Source organism: Rhinopithecus bieti, unplaced genomic scaffold (assembly GCF_001698545.2).
Source record: "Rhinopithecus bieti isolate Rb0 unplaced genomic scaffold, ASM169854v2 scaffold_23236, whole genome shotgun sequence".
Lineage (NCBI taxonomy): Eukaryota > Metazoa > Chordata > Mammalia > Primates > Cercopithecidae > Rhinopithecus > Rhinopithecus bieti.
In genome coordinates, this window is record NW_016811820.1 from 4,456,116 (window position 1) to 4,478,102 (window position 21,987).

The 21,987-nt window shown below is 43.9% G+C and overlaps 1 protein-coding gene and 1 pseudogene across 13 annotated transcripts in view; one reads left to right on the forward strand and one right to left on the reverse strand.

Annotated features, from left to right (window-relative positions):
- The window catches only part of CALN1 (calneuron 1), a 685,843-nt gene that overhangs the window by 150,491 nt on the left and 513,365 nt on the right, over positions 1-21,987 (reverse strand). The window lies entirely within an intron of this gene.
- On the forward strand, positions 16,501-16,689 carry LOC108544189 (40S ribosomal protein S28 pseudogene; annotated as a pseudogene).

The window sequence follows — 21,987 nt, forward strand, 5'->3', positions numbered from 1 at the left end:
GGGGAGGGGAGGGGGAAAGAAAGATTGATTTATATTGACTTGCTTTCAACTATTCCTAGAAATTCTCATTCTTTATGTAGATGTAAGTTTCTGCCATTATGGTAATTGTTCTGCTTTAAGAATGTTCTTCACTATTTTTTATAGTAAAGGTCTGCTGGTAATGTGTTCTCAAAGCCCCCTCCTCCCATTTTTTGTTTTTTTTGTTTTTTTTTTTGGTTGTTGTTTGGTCTGGAAAGTCATTATTTGTCTTTAGTTTTAAAATATTTTCCTTTAATTTTAAAACAATTTCTTTTAAAATATTTTCCTTTAATTTAAAAAATATAGACTTCTGGGTTGACAGATTGGGTTTGCATCAGTTATCCATTTATTGCCTCTCAGCTCTGAATGCATCTTCTGATACAGGCTGTGTGAGAAGCAGTAGAATCCCTTTGAGCATTTCTCCTTTGAAGTCAGCATGATGTTGAGCTTTCTCGGTAGAGGGTGCTGAAGCCAAACTGGAGAAAGAGGCGTTCTGCAACTCCCCTGTCATCCAAGAGAGGCCAGTGGTGTAGTTTGTTGCTGTTATTTGAAATGGAGTCTCTCTCTGTCGCCCAGGCTGGAGTGCAATGGCAAGATCTCAGCTCCCGGGTTCAAGTGATTCTCTTGCTTCAGCCTCCTGAGTTGCTGGGATTACAGGAACCCACCACCACACCTGGCTAAGGTGGTGTAGTTTTGAGGACAACTGTCACAACTCAGATCGTGGTCCCTCTGTGGCCTTGAAGCCTGTGTTTGGCAGTCATCTTTCTGCAGCCCTCTCAACACAGAAGCTAACTCCCCACATGCTCGGGCTCCCTAAGCAAGCTTCCTCCTCACCCCAAACCCCCAACCGCCACAGCCTGCACACAGCTCCATGTGTTGCCGATGAGGATTTTGCAAGTCTCCAGACACCCAAGCTTGCCCCTTCAGCACTGAAAGCCTTTGGCCCCTGCAATCACCCAGATTCCCACTGTATGCTGCTTCACAGCCGGCACTGCAGAAAGTTACCTACTGTTTGCCCAGCAACTCCAGACCAGATCTTTTCTGGCCAAACCAACGAGCTTCTCCACTACCCAGTCATCGGAACATACCATCTCCAATAGGCCTATTGGATAGCAAACCCTATCCATGCTTGTTCTGCTGATTAGAACAAGCTGTTCTAATTCTGTTACAGGGCTCTCTGAGCATCTTGGATCTGTGACTTGATGTCTTACATTATTTTTAGATACTGCTCTGCTATTATCTCTTCAAGTAGGTCGTCTGTCCCTATCTCTTTCTAATCCTGTCATTCCAATTGTACACATTTCAGACTGTCTGATATTAGCCTGTTAATCTTGGATGCTCTATTTTTAAAAATTTATTCTTTTTATCTCTTGGTGTTTCATTTGGTCAGTTTCTATTGATTCACCTTTAAGTTCATAAATTTTTTCCTTGGCTGTATTAAGTCCACTGATAAGTCTATCAAAGTCATTTTTCATCTCTGTCATTATATCTTTTATTTCTAAGATTTTCATTAGACTCTTTCTTATAGCTTCTCTCTGTTGAAATTCTCCACCATGCATATTGTCTACTTTTTCCATGACAGCCTTTAATATATTAATCATAGCTATTTTAAATTTCCCGAGAGTTCCAACGTCTTTGTCATCTTTGAGTCTGGTTCTGTTGATTACTTTGACTCCTGACAGTGAGTTGTTCTGTCTTGCATTTTTGTCTTGTAACTTTTTATTATACATGAACACTGTGAGGTATGAGAGTAGAGAATAAAGTAAACAGTGCTTTTGCTTGGTCTGCCAACATAAAGAAAAGTCTACTGGAATTGATCTGGGTTTAGATCACTGAAGGTATACCTTCAGTGTACCACCAGTCTCAAATTTCTTGTATGTGTTTTTTTTGAGACAGAGTCTCACTCTGTTGCCCAGGCTGGGGTGCACTGGTATGATCTTGGCTCACTGCAACCTCTGCCTCCTGGACTCAAGTGATTCTCCTGCCTCAGCCTCCTGAGTAGCTGAGACTATAGGCGTGCACCACCAAGCCTGGCTAATTTTTGTATTTTCAGTACAGATGGGGTTTCACCATGTTGGCCAGGCTGGTCTCAAACTGCTGACCTCAGGTGATCCACCCGCCTCAGTCTCCCAAAGTGCTGGGATTACAAGCATGAGCCACCGTGCCCAGCCTCAAATGTTTTTAATGTAATCTAGTTCTTTGGATGGGGTATGTGTTGCATGAAAGCTGTTTCTAATATTCCTGTTTAACCCTTAGCTTTTGTCTTTCTCTGTGTGTCTGTACCTCAGAGAAGGTCCCTTTTTTATGCTCTTCCTCTTCTCTCAGTGATAGATTGCTACTGTTACTTGGTGCCTGCTGGTCTAGTAGTGGTGTATAGGAGGGGTCAGGTCTCTGTTTTCCCAGTCCAGCCTTGGTCCTAGGAAGGCCCTGTGTCCCTAAGTCTTGCAGATCAGGCTTTCTCTGTAATCCTTGTAGCAGCCAAATGATGTCTTGAATCTTTGGTGGCCCTTGTGAATGGGAGAGTTTCTTGTTCTTTCCCCGGGGTAGGAGATCTTTAATGGCCTGGGTCCAACCCTCTGAAATGGAAGACTCTTCCCTTTTCTTTCTGCTTCCTTACTGCAATGGTCTTTACCTGTATCCTAGTGACCACAAGGTTTGCTACCCTTCTCCAGCATCCTAAGGCTTTTGATCCTTAGAGGAACGACCTTGGTGAGAATCTGTGCTTTGCCACAGAAGTGACACTCATCTCCTCTCTGTCCTCCATATGGAGGAAGTCTTTCTCTCACCTCCTGCCCCCTCACCAATCTTTCTTGTGAGTGCACAACAGAGGTCCATGGAGAAGACCCTGTAAGTGGGTACAAACCTATATTCTCATGCAAGTGCACCCCACGACTTTAGAAATTTGTTTAAAATTTTCACTGAATGATTCTCTCCCACTGTATGGCACCTGGCCTCTCTTCCTCCTTGGTCTCCCATAGATGACTCAATGGTTGTGTCCAATCTCTCCTTGGGAATGCCTGTCTTTCCATTGACTTCAGGCCATCCCATTGCCCTGGGGCTTCAATTCTCTGAGAGGTGCAAGAAAAGTTTGCCATTACTTTTAATGGCAAAAAAAAAAAAAACAAAAAGCCTGTACGTGTTTTGTACAGACACAAGTTTTTCCCTGAATATTTTTGATCCATGGTTACTTGAATCCATGGATGCAGAATCTGTGGATACAGAGTGCCATTACTTTTAATGGCAAAAAACACAATTACTTTTGCACCTATGTAATAGTTCACACACTGTATCTTTTCCTTAAAGTATACAAGTCAATGGTTTTTTGTATAGTCACAGAGTTACGCCATCATCACAACAACAGATTCTACAACTAATCTTAGAACAATTTTATCGCCACAAAAAAATATTCTAGGCCCAGCACAGTGGCTCACACCTATATGATCAACATTTTGGGAGGCCGAGGTGGAGGGATCACTTGAGGTCAGGAGCTCCAGACCAACCAACATGGCGAAACTCCATCTCTACTAAAAATACAAAAAAAAGGAAACATTCTTGATCCGCACCTTGATCTACCCCCCCACCCTGCTGCCCACCCAAACCCGCCAGCAACCCCTACTGCTCTCCCACCAGGGACCCACTCCCCTGCTTTCTGATTCAATGGATTCACCGATTTTGGATGTGTCATGTAAATGGAATCACATGATATGTGACCTTTTGTGTCTGGTTACTTCCACTTAGCATAATGTTTTATTCACATGGTAGCATGTATAAGAATTTCATTTTTTAAAATATTTATTTATTTTCCCAACTTTTAAGTTCAGGGGTACATGTGCAGGATGTGCAGGTTTGTTACATAGTTGAACATGTGCCATGGTGGTTTGCCTCACAGATCATCCCATCACCTAGATATTCAGCCCAGAATCCATTAGCTGTTCTTCCTGATGCCCTCCCTCTTCCCACTCCCCGCCCTCTGACAGGCCCCAGTGTGTGTTGCTCCCCTTGATGGATCCCTGTGTTCTCATCATTCAGCTCCTACTTACAAGTGAGAACATGCAATATTGGTACTTGGTTTTCTGTTCTTACGTTAGTTTGCTGAGGATAATGGCTTCCAGCTCCATCCATGCCTCTGCAAAGGACGTGATCTCATTCCTTTTTACAGCTGCATCGTATTCCATGGAATGTATGTACCACATTTTTTTATCCAGTCTATCATTGATGGGCATGTAGGTTGATTCCACGTCCTTGCTATTGTGAATCATTTCTTTTTATTGATAAATAATATTCCATTGTATGGACAAGCCACTTTGTTTATCCATTCATCAGCTGAAGGACAACTGGGTGATGTCCACTTTTTGGCTATTGTGAACAATGCAGCTATGAATTTCCTGGTAATATGGTTTTTGTGAATGTATGTTTTTATTTCTCAGTATCACCCAGGAGTGGAATTGATAGATTACACGGTAATTGTTCAGCTGTTTGAGGGATGCCAGACTGTCCTCCCAATTGGCTGCACAATTTGCATTCACAGCAGCAGTGGATGAGGGTTCCAAATTTTCCACATCCTTTCTAGTACAGTTGTCCCTCGGTATCTGCGAGGATTGGTTCCAGGACATCTCATGGATACCAAAATCCATGGATGCTCAAGTATCTTATATAAAATGATGTCATATTTGCATATAACCTATGCACATGCTCCTGTATACTTTAAATCATCTCTAGATTACTTATAATACCTAATGCAATGTAAATGCTATATACATAGTTGTTGTATTGTTTAGGGAACAGTGACTAAAGGCAAAAAATCTGCACATGTTCTGGACAGACTCAATTTTTTTCCTGGAATATTTTTGATCTATAGTTATTTGAATCCACAGATGCAGAACCCACGGATACAGAGTGCCAACTGTACTTACTGCTATCTGTCTTTTTCAATATAGCCATCCTAGCAGGATGGCATGGTGACTCATTATGGCTTTGATTTGCATTTCCCTAAAGACTTAATGTCGAACACCTTTTCATGTGATTACTGGCCTTTTGTATATCTTCTTCGGAAAAGTGTCTTTTTTAGATCGTTTGTCCATCCTTTCTGTGTGTTGCCTTTTTATCACTGAGTTGAAAGAGTTCTTTATACATTCGAGACACAAGTCCTTTATAAAGCTATATGATTTGCAAATATGTGCACCTCATGGTGTGGGTTGTCTTTTTAGTTTCTTGATGGTGTCTCTTTTATTTTCAATACACTTTTTAATTTTGATGAAGCCCAATTTGCCTATTTTATCTTGGGTCCCTTGTGCTTTATGAACATTTGCTCGTATATTTACTTCTAAGAGTTTTATCGTCTCAGATCTTGAATTTAGGTCTTTGATCCATTTTGAGTTAATTGTTGTGTTTGGTGTAACGAAGCGGTCCAACTCCATTCTCTCGCGTGTGTATATTCTGGTGTCCCAGTTCCAGAAACTCTTCTGTGCTTCTCACATGCTGTTTTTGGGGTCTTGAAACTCCTTCCCTTCTCTTCTCCATCTTTAAAATGCTTAATTGCTTTTCAAGTTCAGCATAACCCACGCCAAAGTTTTCTCTGACTTCTTTGTCTAATTTAGATGTCCCTTTTGGTACTTTTACAACACTGTACATGCTTCTAGACGAGAGGTCTGCAAACTTTGTTTTCTGGCAAAGGGACAGATTACAAATATTTTAGGCTTTGTGTGCCAGAAGGATAAATCAAGGAAACTGTGAAGGTATTTAATAAGAGAGAAAACAAATTTCCAAAATACCTGTATTGATGAAATTAAGAAATGATAGAGGTGTGTTTTTTTTTTTTTTGAAATGTGGGTGCATGAATGAGAAAACTGAATTCTTTTTTTAGAGGGGATAACATTTGGCTTAATTGGGATTCAAAGTTAGTTCTTCCTACAATCAAATTGGTAGCATATGTTCATCTGTGAAAACCATTCTTTTTGTTGTTGTTGTTTGAGATGGAGTCTCACTCTGTTAACCAGCCTGGAGTGCAGTGGAGCAATCTCAGCTCACTGCAACCTCCGTCTCCTGGCTTCAAGTGATTCTCTTGCCTCAGCCTCTGGAGTAGCTGGGATTACAGGCATGCACCACAACACTCGGCTAATTTTTGTATTTTTAGCAGAGACGAGGTTTCACCATGTTGCCCAGGCTGTTCTTGAACTCCTGAACTCAAGTGATCCGCCCACCTTGGCCTCCCAAAGTGCTGGAATTACAGGCGTGAGCCACCGCGCCCAGCCGAAAACCATTCTTAAGAATGGTTTTCTTGGGCCCTACGAAAACAGGTGGTGAGTCAGATTTGGCTGATGGACTGTAATTTCCTGACATGGTAGTAGACCAGTAGTTCTAACCCTTTTTTTCCAAAGCCGTTGCTACTGACAGATACAGTGTAATCCCAATCATAACTGTGGATGGTTGGACAGGGATTCTCTTTGAGGAGGGTGATGACAGGAGGCTTACGGTGGCAGGAATTATAGATTAGCTTAATCAATAATCATTCTTCTGATCTGTCTTCCCAAAGTGTAGAGGGGCCCAAAACTCATTTCTTAGACTTCTTTGCAGCAGGGGTCTGCCAGCCCTAGCACACTTTACATCAAAACTTGATTTGGAAGTGAGACACACGAGGAGAGAATCAGGGCACTTGGCATGCAGTTTGCCAGTGTGAATGATGACACTGCTGGTGTGATTATGGATCTGGCAATTAGGGTGGTAGCTTCTGGATTTAGCAAATGGCTCCCTGAATCACCAGCTTCTCTGTTGTGCCACTGGAGGTAGCCACCTTGGAGTCCCAGGTTGTCAGTGTGCTTTGGAGAGTGGTTCTGGGAAGCTAAGACTTTCCAACAATGCTGTGACCTGAGTCCCCTAATAAATGTTTCATTTATTTATTTCATTTCTCTGTCACCCAGGCTGGAGTACAGTGGCATGATCAGATCTCACAGCAACCCCCAACTCTTGTGCTCAAGCGATCTTCCCACCTCAACCTCCTGAGTAGCTGGGACTACAGGCACACACCACCACGCCCAGCTATTTTTCATAGAGATGAGGTCTCACTATGTTGTCCAGGCTGGTCTTGAACTCCTGGCCTCAAGTGATCCTGCTGCCTCGACCTCTCAAAGTGCTGAGGTTAGAAGCATGAGCCATCATGCCTGGTGATAAAATGTTTCAAACGATATTGACTTGAATCTTTTGTCTGCAACCTGACTATAAGAAGTATATGTTAGAATCTAGAGAGCTTTGGGAAGATTTTTATTCTGATATGCTTCTCCCCATTCATAATCACTACTTTTGATAATTCCAGATAGTGCACATGTCACATTGATGTAGGAGTTAAGAAGAAACTACTTAGGCAGATAGTGAGGGTACAGGAGTCCTTGGTAAGGTTGCCATTTTTAACAAAAAGCAGCCCCCAAATCATATTCTAACAAAGAGCAGCCTGCAAAATCGAGCTACAGACATAGACACACAAGCTAGAAGCTTGCATAGATGAATGCCGTCAAGAAAAAAGCTACCTGGGACTAGGCATGTCCAAAATGGTGGCCCCATCTTCCCTCCTCTTTGCCAGCCACGTGTACCATAGGAAGACAAGATGGCGCCAGTCAAGTGGGAAACTCATTTGCATAATAAGATTAGGGTGAGGTGGCCAGCCTTCCTGGCGTGGTATGTAAATGTCACACCTGATGGAACCAATCTGTGGGTCCTGTGTAAATCAGACACTGCCTCCTCAAGCCTGCTTACAAAATCTGGTGAACTCCGCTGCCCGACGGTCTTCCCTATGGGAAGTCGCTCTCACTAGATAGGGGAGCTGTTCTCCTTTCTCTTTCTTTTGCCTATTAAACCTCCGCTCCTAAACTCCTCATGCGTGTCCACGTCCTAAATTTTCTTGGTGCAAGATGATGAGCCCTGGGTGTTGACCCTAGACAACCACACCACTTCAACATCATAAAAGAAATTGTTGCTTTGCTTAACAGCCATCAGGTCACAATTTTTTTGTGGGCAGGCGCTTTGTCTTAATTCACCTCTGAATCCTTGGTGCCAGGCAGTCAGTAGAAGCTCAACAAAATGTGCATTTCTAGGCTTTTATGTTCTAGAATTAATTCTCTATATAAATCTTAGCTTATCTCCCAGTGAGAAAGTTATTTTATGCAGAGAGACTTTAAAATAAGGTATTCTAAGTCACACAGTCCTGCTGTGCTAGGTTCAAAGCAGTATTGACAATTCTTGGCCTTAGTAGGGTTTATCAATACCAGGGATTATCAACACCAGGGCCAGGCAGGTGATATAAGTGAGTGACATGGGATGATTGCAACACAAAAGGGGTGGCAAGGATCAAGGAAACCCCATATGTATGTCTGTGCAAAGGTAGCAGCTTCAGTCGGGGGCTGCCATATGGGAATGTAGGTTCACTCTTTACAGAACAGCCAATCTGAGTTTTTGCACTGAATCTCCATATTTGAAAATGCTGGTATCAATTTTTTAAAAAAATGTGACTTGTATTTGCCAGACAAAAGAGGGCTGCAGGCTGGAACTGGCTCATGCTAAAATAGTTCTCCCAACACCTCAAAAGATTGTGAATTACCAAAGAAAGATAATATTCAATGAGAATTGTTCTTTCTTAGATCCCGTATCTGAAGGTGTTCTGTTAAGTGGAATAGAGAAAACTGTGGAAGATTGTTAGCACTTACGGGATGTGTGAAGTCACTGGTATAGTCCCTGATTATCTCAGTCTATTTTGCATTGAATAAGGAATACCTGAGGCTGGGTAATTTATAAAGAAAAGAGGTTTACTTGGTTCACAGTTCTGCAGGATGTACAAGCAGGGTGCCTGCATCTACTTGGCTTCTGGTGAGACCTCAGGAAGCTTTTACTCATGATAGAAGGCAAAGGGGGAACAGGTGTGCCACATGACAAGAGAAGGAGCAAGAGAGATGCCAGGATCTTTTTAAGCAACCAGCTCTTGCAATGAACTAACAGAACGAGAGCTCATTCATTACTGCAGGAAGGGCACCAAGCCATTCATGAGGGATCTGCCCCCATGACCCAAACACCTCCCACCAGGCCCCACCTCCAACACTGAGGGTTGTTATTAGTCTGTTCTCATGTCGCTAATAAAGACATACCCAAGACTGGGTAATTTATAAAGAAAAAGAGGTTTAATGGACTCCCAGTTTCATATGGCTGGGGAGACCTCACAATCATGATGGAAGGCAAGGAGGAGCAAGTCACATCTTACATGGTGGCAGAGAAGAGAGAGAACTTGTACAGGGGAACTCCTGTTTATAAAACCGTCACATCTTGTGGCACTTATTCACTAACACAAGAACAGCACAGGAAAGACCCACCCCCATGATTCAATTACCTCCCACCTCGTCCCTCCCACAATACATGGGAATTATGGGAGCTATAATTCAAGATGAGATTTGGGTGGGGAAACAGCCAAACCATATCAGGGTCACCTTCCACATGAGATTTGGAGGGGACACACATCCAAACTATAGCTCTGGTGTAGATGTTGTTGTCTCAGGATCTAGAGTAGATGAAAAAGCTTGAGGGGTCCAGGCCAAGGCAATGATGAGGATTTACTGAGGACCAACTAGACAAAAGGCTGCTAACATTGGTGTGAGTCTGACAAAGGAGTTGTGTCAGCTGTTCCCAGACCCGAGGGCAAGCAGGGTGCAGGAGAGCAGTGAGTTAAATCAAAGAAGGAAAAAGTGTTTCTGGCCCTAGAAAGGAAAAAGTGGGAAGTCTTTCTGCCAGGAATGAGACTGTCTGCAGAGTGAATCAGCAGTGTTAGATGGATTCATTAAAAGGCATCCCATCCCTCTCTGCCAGGCACAGTGTTTCACGCCTGTAATCCCAGCATTTTGGGAGGTCGAGGCGGGCGGATCACCTGAGGTCAGGCAGGCAGATCACCTGAGGTCAGGAGTTCGAGACCAGCCTGACCAACATGGTGAAACCCTGTCTCTACTGAAAATACCAAATTAGCTGGGTGTGGTAGTGCATACCTGTAATCCCAGCTACTCTGGAGGCTGAGGCAGGAGAATTGCTTGAACCCGGGAGGCAGAAGTTGCGGTGAGTAGAGATCGCACCCTTGCACTCCAGCCTGGGCAACAAGAGCGAAACTCCATCTCAAAAAACAAAAACAAAAAACATCCCTTCTCCTGTAGGGGGCACTGCTTTTCATTTTCCGTCTTTCAGCTGTGAGTGAAGTGAGTGCCCACTGGTAATTGAGGTTGTGGGATGCTTGACCACAAAACGCAATCTACAGGTTACATGTACCTTCTGCAGCTTTTGCTTTTAGCTAAAGCTTTTTTTGTAACCTCGTTTTGACAGTGCAGGCAAAGAGGGAGTGTTGACCTGTCAGTGTAATAGAAATTCCCAGGTGTGCTGGGTGAAGGTGGTGCAGAGCATTTGGGACGTTCTTAAAATAATACCCTGGAAGTTTTTCTCTGCATAACCAGAAGCCATGTCAGGACTCTAATGGCATCACCTGCTGAGTTAGAAAAAAGTTTCCAGAAACCAAAAGTTTAATTTCATAATAAACAGCTTTTCAGGCCTCTTCAGCATGGCTGCATAAATCTGACTGCTTAATAGATGAGCGTAGAGCCTTGCTTCACTCCTTGGGCATTGTACACCAAGCTGGAAGGGCCACTGATGATACTGGAACCATCTTCTAGGTCCCCGGGAAACGCTGGGGGAGGTCAACATGGACACTGGGCTCTGGGGCGTGAAGATTCCATGTGTCCAGTATGGGGCTGCAGCAAAGGCTGGAAGGTGGTTATTTGGGTCTCGTCTGCTGAACCGCCCTTGTTTCTAAGGCATTCTTCCCCAACCCCTGTTATCTACCCTCCTGAAAGCTTTTTTCAATTTGATCCCCACTTCCAAACTCCATTAGTGATATGGTCTGGCTGGTCTCCCACACAAATTTCATCTTGAATTGTAGCTCCCATAATTCCCATGTGTTGTGGGAGAGCCTGGAGGGAGACAATTTGAATCATGGAGGCGGTTTCCCCCAGACTGTTCTCGTGGTAATGAATAAGTCTCACGAGATCTGATGGTTTTATCAGGGGTTTCTGCTTTTATATCTCCCTCATTTTCTTTTGCTGCCACCATATAAGAAGAGCCTTTCACCTCCAGCCATGATTCGGAGGCCTCCCCAGCCATATGGAACTGTAACCCCAATTAAACCTCTTCTTCCCAGTCTCAGGTATGAATGTATCTGCAGCATGAAAATGGACTAATACAATTAGGCAGCTCTTTAAATACCTATCTTTCTAATCTATATATCAGACATAGGAAGCCCTGTCTCTACTAAAAATACAAAAGTAGCTGGGCATGGTGGTGCATGCCTGTAATCCCAGCTACTTGGGAGGCTGAGACAGGAGAATTGCTTAAACCTGGGAAACAGAGGTTGCAGTGAGCTGAGATCGTACCATTGCACTCCAACCTGGGCAACAAGAGTGAAACTTTGTCTCAAAACAAAACAAAACAACAACAACAAAAAAAAAACCCCATACATATTTATATGTGTATGTATCTACATATATACACACATATAAATATGTATATGTGTATTTACATATACAGACACACATATAAATATGTATGTATTATATATATATGCATGTAATATGTATAGATGTATAATTTCACGTGTAGATATGCAGGTATATATGTATAAAACTTTCCCTGTGGACCAGACAGGAGTCCAGTGGTACAATCATAGCTCACTGAAGCCTTACATTCCTAGGCTCAAGGGATCCTCCCACCTCAGCCTCTTAAGCTGTTAGGCCTGTTAGGCCTACAAGTGTGTACCATAACGTCCAGCTAATTTTAAATTGTTTTTGTAGAGACAGGGTCTCGCTGTGTTGCCAGACTGATCGCAAACTCCTGGGCTCAAGCAATCCTTCCACCTCAGCCTCCCAAACTGATGGGATTACAGGCATGAGCCAGTGAGCCTGCCAACTCTTTAAATATTTGAAGGCTATAGCCATACCTTCTTTCTACCTGGTCTAATTTTAAGGAAAAAAAAAAAAATCTAGGTTCCATCACCCAGCACCCAAGTGAAATGCAGGCTGTGCTTTCACCAATCTGACTGCCCTTTTTCAGAACCACATCATTTTTATCTCTGTCTCTATTTATTCAATACAGATTTATGCAGCACTCAGGGAGGTCCCTGGGGAGGGTTAGGGAACGACTGAGGTTTTAGGCAACATCTGGGTTGGGGCTTGTAGAAAGAGAAAGTGTTTACCAGACAAAGAATGGGTAGTGTTCCCAAGAGTATCACAGAGATTTGCACAGAGATACTCAGGAAATATCACAGAGATGGGGGCTGCCTTCTTCCCTGGGGTGGAACCTTCATTCCATAGCCATCATTTCCAGATAGGGATACATAGCTGTGCCTACCCTGCCCTGAAAGAGAGTGAGAAAGCTGTGATACAATGACAACAGGAACATGTTTTGCTTATTTGGTGCTCTATCCCCGGTGACTGAAATCATACCTGGAAAACACTGGGCAAATAAATCAACAAATGAATAAAGTGAAGTCAGTAAGAAAATCAGGGAAGGGTCCATTATTGGGGCTTCCAAGAGATTCCCATAATTACAGCCATAATGTGTGTCTGAGAGAGGTAGGGAAAGAAGAACTGAGAGGAGCATTATATTAAAGTACATAAGGCCAGGTGCGGTGGCTCACACCTGTAATCCCAGCACTCTGGGAGGCCGAGGCGGGTGGATCATGAGGTCAGGAGTTCGAGACAAGCCTGGCCAACACGGTGAAACCCCGTCTCTGCTAAAAATACAAAAATTAGCCAGGTGTGGTGGTGGACACCTGTAATCCCAGCTACTCGGGAGCCTGAGGCAGGAGAATCACTTGAAACCAGAAGGCAGAGGTTGCACTGAGCCGAGATTGCGCCACTCCAGCCTGGGCGATAGAATGAAACTCTTTCTCAGAAAACAAACAAACAAACGAACAGAAATACCATACACAGACCCCACAGACCCACTGAGAACAGAGAGAGCCATGGTGGGATAGCAGTAGGGGGCCATGAGGCTTGCAAGAGCAGGAGATGGACAAACATCCGCACTAAATCAATGCTTGTCAATGCTTTCATTGTCAATTCAATGCATTCAGTCATCAGGATGATTGAGTGAATGAACGAATGAATGGATGAATCTAAAATGGAACGCTGGAAGAAAACAAGACGCAAGGAAATCAAAGCTTTTCAGCAACGTTCTAATAAAAGAATAAGAGGGCAGAGACAGCATGCATTTGAAGCTTCTTGCAACACAAATGATAGGCAAGGGAAAATCAGGTCAGGAATTAGGAATATTAGGTCATATCTTTTGTGATACTGGATACTACTTAGTCCATGTTTAACATGTGCCAAAGGTGATGCTAGGTGTCAGGGATACAGCAGTGACCACAGTCTCAATACACTTAATGTTTATGGATGTGGCCAGGCGTGGTGGCTCATGCCTGTAATCCCAGCACTTTGGGAGGCCATGGTGGATGGATCACTCGATGCTGGGAGTTCCAGACCAGCCTGGGCAACATGGTGAAACCTCATCTCTACTAAAAATAAAATTAGCCAGGCATGGTGGTGGACATCTGTAATCCCAGCTACTCGGGAGACTGAGGCAGGAGAATGACTTGAACCTGGGAGGCAGAGGTTGCAGTGAGCCGAGATCATGTCATCACCCTCCACCCTGGGCAATAGAGCGAGATGCTGTCTCAAAAAAAAAAAAAAAAGTTTACGGATGGTAGTTATAATCCTCTCCACCCCACATTTCCTAGACAAGAAAATTAGGCAAGAAAAGGAGGTAATTTGCCTAAATACACTGCTCGGAAGTGTTGGAGCTGAGACTGGGATTCACACTGTGATCTGAGACACCCCCTTATATCATCTAAGACAGACCCTAACATTAAGGACGCAAAAGATACCTAGGGATAGAGGTCAGGGCCTGGCTGGCATGGCACATTTCTAAATTTCTCAGGCCACTAGGAAATCCATATTCTTGTCAAACTCCCTAACAATGGCAGCTACCAGGGAAATTATCAGCTGATTTACAACCCAAACTACTTCAACTCCAATGGACAGAGGATACACCTTACAAACAACGTAAGCAACTGCGGACCTTGAGCCAGTTTCAGCCAGCTTATAGAGGCTGCACAAACACTCTGTGTCCTCCTAAACCTTTGTTGTTTTTGCTGCAGTTCCGCAGTTTTTCCTCTCTTCAAGGGTATATCCCTTCGAGGGTCTCTACTGGAAACCTGGATGTTCACCAGGGTTCCTCCTGTTTTCCAGGCTCTGATCTCCACTTTTTTTCTCCTCAGCACTGTGAAACTGACAAAAATCTCTGATTAATTTTTTATCCTTTGAGCACCTGGAAACAAAGATGTTTTGAACTTGTATTTTATAGTTTATGAGTTGGTGAATGCCTTGAGGTGAAATTTCTTGCAATCTGTTCTTCTGGGATAGAGCCCTTCCCATTCAGGCTGACTTAGTAGCCATTAACTCCAATTCTGTAGACTCATCCCAGCGAGTACCACGATCTCAATGCCACTGCTTTCTCTTCCACCGTTATACTCGTTATAGCAAATTTCCTGAGAGTAAAATGCTGTGGAAAACATCAGGCTTGCGTCAATGCACTCTTCTCTGACTTTTTGGACCCTCAGGTCTTAGTTGTCTTCTTTACTTTCCAATACTATGAAACAGCTGTTTTGTTGTTAGCTATTCAGTTTTTACAGTTCTTCTTCTGTTTTTTTTTTTTTTTTTTTTTTTTTTTTCCCCCAGAGGGGGCCTCAATCTGTCACCCAGGCCAGGGTGGTGTAGTGGCACGATCTTGGCTCACTGCAACCTCCACCTCCAGGGCTCAAGCGATCTTCCCACCTCAGCCTCCCGAGTAGCTGAAACCACAGACACAGACCACCACGCCTCACTAATTTTTTATGATTTTGGTAGAGACAGGATTTTGCCATGGTGTACAGGCCAGTCTCAAACTCCTGAGCCAGGCAATCCACCTGCCTCGGCCTCCCAAAGTGCTGGGATTACAGGCATGAGCCACTGCACCCAGCCTATAGTTCTTCTTTATAGAAGTTTAGTTGTATACAAATTACTCCACTATATCCAGTCGATGTCTAATGAAATTATTTTCCAAACAAGACTCCAAGGTTTAATAAAAGGCCCCCAAAATCAGTGGATATAACTATATCAATATTATGAATTTCTGGCCAGGCATGGTGGCTCATGACTGTAATCTCAGCACTTTGGGGGCAGATGGGCAGATCACCTGAGGCCAAGGTGGGCAGATCACCTGAGGTCAAGAGTTCAAAACCGGCCTGGCCAACATGGTGAAACGCTGTCTCTACTAAAAAATACAAAAATTAGCCCGGCGTGGTGGTGAACATCTGTAATCCCAGCTACTTGGGAGGCTGAGGCAGGAAGAATTGCTTGAACCCCAGAGGCAGAGGTTGCAGTGAGCCAAGATCACGTCACTGCACTCCAGCCTGTGTGACAGAGACTCTGTCTCAAAAAAAAAAAAAAAGAAAAATGATGAATTTCTGTTCAACAAGGACACCATAAATGAAGTTAACTGATGGGAGGGAAGACTGAGAGGCAGTATTTGAAACCTCTAAAACTGATAGTACCTAGATAACAAGACAGCAGACCCTGTATAAAAAATGAACAAAAGAGATGAATAAGAAATTCACAGAAAAGTAAACCCAAAGCCTCCAAGTTTATGAACAGAGGTTCAATTTCATTTGCGATTAGAGAAATGCAAATGAAAAACAACAATGGTATACCACTCAACAGCCATCAAATTGGTAAAAACTATAAAGTCAGATGAATGTTCATGAGAAATTAGAGAAGAAAGAATCTTCTGTGCTGCTGGGAAGAGGGTTAGCAACACCACGTCAGAAATCAATCTAAACGGCAGTGTGTGCTTTGTATGCCAGCAGTCTCATTCCAAATGATATATTCTAGAGAAATTCACACAGGTATGTAAGGGGCCATGAGTGAGAATGTTTACTAGAATGTTTGGGGATTAGGGATTGGGAGACATTCTGTCTGCCCCTCGTTAGGGACATAAAAGAGTCAACTGGGCCAGGCACGGTGGTTCATGCCTGTAATCCCAGCACTTTGGGAGGCTGAGGCGGGCAGATCATTTGAGGTCCGGAGTTCCAGACCAGCCTGGCCAACATGGTGAAACCCTGTCCCTACTAAAAATATGAAAAGTAGCCGGGCGTGGTGGTACACACCTGTAGTCTCAGCTACTCGGGAGGCTGAGGCAGGAGAACTGCTTGAACCCAGGAGGCCAAGGTTGCAGTGAGCTCAGATCACATCACTGTACTCCAGCCTGGGAGACAGAGAAAGTCTCTGTCTCAAAACAAACAAACAAACAAACAAAAAAACAAAACAAAACAAAACAAAAAACAGTCAACTGACTCTGCCAGACTGCCATGCTGCCGTCATGGACACCAGCCACGTGCAGCCTATCAAGCTGGCCAGGGTCATCAAGGTCTTGTGCAGGACCGGCTCTCAGGGACAGTGCACGCAGGTGCATGTGGAATTTATGGACAACATGAGCTGCTCCAGCATCCGCAATGTAAAAGGCCCCGTGTGCGAGGGGGACGTGCTCACCCCGTTGGAGTCAGAGTGAGAGGCCTGGAAGTTGCGCTGAGCTTGGCTCCTCACTGGGTCTTGGATGTGGGGTTTGACCATTTGACTGGTGGGAATGGTGTGCCATGATCTGCTCCTTTATTTTATTTTTTGCCCGCCACACAGGAACTGAGATGTGCCTTTAAATAAAGCATTTGTGCTTCAAGTTAAAAAAAAAAAAAAAAAGAGTAAGCTGAGATGTGATGGATGTGATGGAATGCGCTGTGGCAATCAATCAACTAGTGATATCTTTAGCAGGTGATTAGATCTTAAAAGCATAATGTAGAATGAAGAAAGTAAGATACAGAAGGATACCTGTAGTATGAAAGGAAAATATCTTGGGCCCCCAATATCAGTAAGGAAAGCTAAAGATGGGAACTGCTTAGGGCAAACCTGCCTCCCATTCTATTCAAAGTCACCCCTCTGCCCACTGAAGACAGACGCATATCTGATTTGCCTCCTTTGGAAGGGCTAATCAGAAACTCAAAAGAATGTAACCATTTGTGTATCACCTGTCAGTGACCTGGAAGTCCCTTCCCCCATTCCAATCTTCCGCCTTTGATTCAAGTTGTCCCACCTTTCCAGACCGAACCAATGTACTCCTTACATATATTGATTGATGTCTCCTATCTCCCTAAATGGATAAAAGCAAGCTATGCCTCATCCACCTCGGGCACAGGTCGTCAGGACCTCCTGAGCCTGTGTCATGGGCGAGTCCTCAACCTTGGCAAAATAAACTTTCTAAATTTACTGAGACCTGTCTCACACTTTCTGGTTTCCCAGTAGTTGCACAATAACATTCAAATACATTTTAAAACACACACACAAAACAACACACCATATTTTAAAATGCAGAGTAGATAGAGTACTGCAGAGTGATAGAGCTCAGGCTTTACGTATAGGGTGCCTGGATTCGAGTCCTCATGCTGCCATATGCTAATGCGTGATCTTGGAAAAATTACTTCATGTATCCACGCCTCTGTTTCCTCTTCTGTTAAATGGGAACAACAAAAGAATTTTTCTTTCTTTTTTTGAGGCAGGATCTTGCTCTGTCACCCAGGCTGGAGCACAGTGGCATGATATCAGCTCACGGCAACCTCTGCCTCTGGGGTTCAGGCGATTCTCGTGCCTCAGCCTCCCGGGTAGCTGGGACTACAGGCATGTGTCATCACACCAGCTAATTTTTTATTTTTAATAGAGACGGGGTCTCACCATGTTGGCCGGGCTGGTCTCGAACTCATGAACTCAGGTGATCCACCCACCTCAGCCTCCCAAAGTGTTGGGATTCCAGGAGTGAGCCACCATGCCAGGCCAAAGCAATGTTTCTCATAGTGCTGTTGGGAGGATGAAAGAAGACAATGTGTATAAAAGTGCTTGGAACAGGACCTTGGAAAATTAAATTGGGGTTGGCAATAATATTTATTTTCAAAGACACCTATGTATAGACAGGATGAAAATGGGGAGTGAGCATGGAGATAAAGAAAAAATAATAAAATAACAGGGTGTCTTTCATGGGCTTATGGTAAGGGTGTGCCCTGAATTGACAGGAATGATGAACTCAAGTTTTAGAACCTGACATTCCTCAAATCTGCAAGAATTAAGCCTAAAACAAATAGACCAAAGCCCTGGGTTATGAATATAGTCACTGCTGAGCAGTGAGCTTTCGCCATCTTCCTTCTGAGGAGCTCAGTGGTTATATGATGTTTTTGTGGTGTTAAACAATGCCGCTAAGCCTGGTGCAGTGGCTCACGCCTGTAATCCCAGCACTTTGGGAGGCCGAGGCAGGCGGATCACTTGAGTCCAGGAGTTCAGGATCAACCTGGGCAACATGGTGGGACCCCATCTCTATTTTAAAAAATAAAAAATAAGAAAACATTGGCTGGGCACAGTGGCTCACACCTGTAATCCCAGCATTTTGGGAGGCCGAGGCAGGTGGATCACCTAAGGTCAGGGATTTGAAACCAACCTGGCCAACATAGTGAAACCCTGTCTTTACTAAAAACGCAAAATTAGCCGGGCATGGTGGCACATGCCTGTAATCCCAGCTACTTGGGAGGCTGAGGCAGGAGAATCGCTTGAACCTGGGAGGTAGAGGCTGCAGCGAGCTGAAATCCCGCCATTGCACTCAAATCTGGGCAACAAGAATGAAACTCCATCTCAAAAAAAAAAAAAAAAAAATTCTGATTGAATTTATGTAATAATTTACCTATTGTGTCTAAGCTGTTCTTTAAAAAACTAATTGTCATCAAAACGCTTAATGAGTCAATTACTAATTATAAATTAGTGAGTTAATTAATAAGTCCCAAGCCAAGAATCTGTTATGTTTACAAACAATTGCTACCCTCTCTCTAATCTTTGAATTTGTGCTCATGAAGAAATCGGCTACCCCGGAAAGAGTTAGGAGGGAGCGGAAAACACATTTACGTCTTTCCCTAGAGGTGACTACACTGAAATCTAGCTAAGTGATATAGTTTGGGTGTTTGTGCCCTCCAAATCTCATACTGAAATGTGATCCCCAGGACTGGAGGTGGGGTCTGGTGGGAGGGTCATGGGTCATAGGGGCGGATCCCTTATGAATGTCTTGAGGCCCTCCCCACAGTAATAAGTAGCTTCTCACTCTATTAGCTCACAGGAGAGCTGGTTGTTTAAAAGAGCATGGCCTCTCTTTCTTGCTTTCTCTCTCACCATGTCATGTACCTGCTCCCCTTTCCCTTCCACCATGAATAAAAGCTTTCTGAGTCCTCACCAGAAGCCAATCAGATGTGGGTTCCATGCTTCTTGTACAGCCTGCAGAACCAGGAGCCAAATAAACCTCTTTTCTTTCTAAAAATTACCCAGTCTTGGATATTCCTTTATAGCAACACAAAATGGACTAAGGCATTAAGTCAAGAAGATATACAAAATAACACAGTTAAGCACCAACACGAGGCACAACCCAATGAGAATGAAACAGGCATTGCAGAGTGCCAGTGCTCTGAAGCAGGGCTCCCCAGCCCCTGGGCCGTGGACCAGCATCAGTCTGTGGCCTGTCAGGAACCAGGCTACACAGCAGGAGGTGAGTGGCAGGTGAGCAAGCATTGCTGCCCGAACTTACCTCCTGTCAGATCCGCTGCAGCATTAGATTCTCATAGGTGCTCAAACCCTACTGCAAACTGCACGTGCAAGGGATCTAGGTTGAGGACTTCTTGTGAGAATCTAATGCCTGATGATCTGTCACAGTCTCTCATCATCCCCAGATGAGACCATCTAGCTGCAGGAAAACAAGCTCAGGGCTTCCACTCATTCTACATGATGGTGCATTATATAATTATTTCATTATATATTACAATGCAATAATAATAGAAGCAAAGTACATAATAAACGTAATGTGGTTGCATTATATGGAAACCATCCCTCCTCATCGGTCTGTGGAAAAATTATCTTCCATAAAACTGGTCCCTGGTGTCAAAAAGGTTGGGGACCGCTGCTCTAGAGTTCAGAGAAGGTAGGGCAGAGACACCTTGGGCAGGCTTCTGAAGGACTTCCCCATGAATGGAATTCTGCTCAGCAGAGGCAAGGGGTGAGGGCCACTTTAGGGATCACATTTGGTGGAAGCTCAAATGCAGACTTTGTGGAGTAGCCAGGCAATTCGAGTTCCAAAAGGATTTTTGGAAATTGTGGATCTTAGAGAAATGGTAGATTTTGGGCTCATTTTGTTTTAATTAGCTGAAGAACATAACAAGAAAAAAAGTTCCTCTAAAGGAGGGAAATCAGAATATCTTCATACATTTCTATTTTTGTCTGTTTCCCAAGATCTTGAGTAACAAAATCTAATTCTTATAAAAATAGTGACAATGATAAAGGTAGCCTGAATTTATGTTTGCCTTACACCTTTTTTTTTTTTTTTTTTTTAGGACAGGATCTTGCTCTGTTCACCCAGCTGGGAGTGCAGTGGTGCAATCATAGCTCACCGCACTGGACCTCCTGGGCTCAAGTATCCTCTGCCTCAGGCCTCTCAAGTAGCTAGGATACAGGTGCATGCAACAGACTCAGTTAATTTCTTTTTAAGAGACGAAGTTTGCATATGTTGCTAGCTGGTCTTGAACTTCCTGTGGGCTCAAGCAATTCCTCCTGCGTTGGCCTCACCAAAATGCCGGATTATAGTGTGAGCACCATGCCGTAGGTGACAGCAAGAACGTTGCGATACACATACATCATTTTCCCACATCTGTCATTGAGGCAAGCGAGACAAGGGCCTTTTTTCCTCGAGATCGGAAAAAAAACTGTAATGGCATTCGGATGGTACCTGACATGGTCTAGAATCAGGATTTCCCAAACTTTGAATTCGGTTGCCATGAGTTGATGGCAAGGAAACTGCTGTTTTTTCAGTCACCTGAAACCTTAGGTGATTGCTGTGTTCTGCAGGCTTGTCATGAACTCCTGGGCTCAGCAAGCCTTCCACCTTGACCAAGCGCGGGATTATAGGCATGAACCACCATGCAGGAGCCAATTGGTGGGATTGTGTTTTTGTTGTTGTTGTTGTTGTTGTTGTTGGACAGAGTCTTGCTCTGCACCCAGGCTGGAATGCAGTGGCACGGATTTCGCTCACTGCAACCTCCGAACTCCCGGGTTCAAAGCCATTCTCACTCCTGAGTAGCTGGGATTCAGAGCACCCACCAACACACGGCTATTTTGGTATTCTTACTAGAGACGCAGTTACTATGTTGCCGAGGCTGGGTCTCAACAACTCTGACCTCAGGCAGATCCAGCCCACTCAGCCTCCCGAACTGCTAAGATTACCAGCTTGAGTCCCATGCCCATCCCAATGGAGTTTATTTTACATATCTCAGCAATGCAACCACCATCATGAACTAAGGCAATTTAAGAAATTGGACAGAAATCAGAGGACATCTTAGTTTCAGTTTAAAATCATACAATGAAGATATATACTGACAGTTGAGAATGAGATCAGACGGTGGAAGCGGAGACTCTCTCACGACACACCCATTTTCCTCATGCTGGGGTAATTCTTGATTCTGCTGAAAATATCCACTGGGGCTTAAAAGTGAAGAAAATTATACTGGATTTTTTTTTCTTTCCTAAAAATCTCCGCATAACATGGGTCACCTTGAAATACTGTTCTCATAATGCATGTTTAGGATTCTTTTAAAAATTAGGCTGCCGGGCATGAGTGCTCACCATCTATCAATCCAGACTTGGGAAGCCCAAGATAGGTGGCTCACCTGAGGTCAGGGTTCGAGACCAGCGCTGGTCATACATGGCAAACTGTCTCTACTAAAATACCAAAATTAGCCAATTG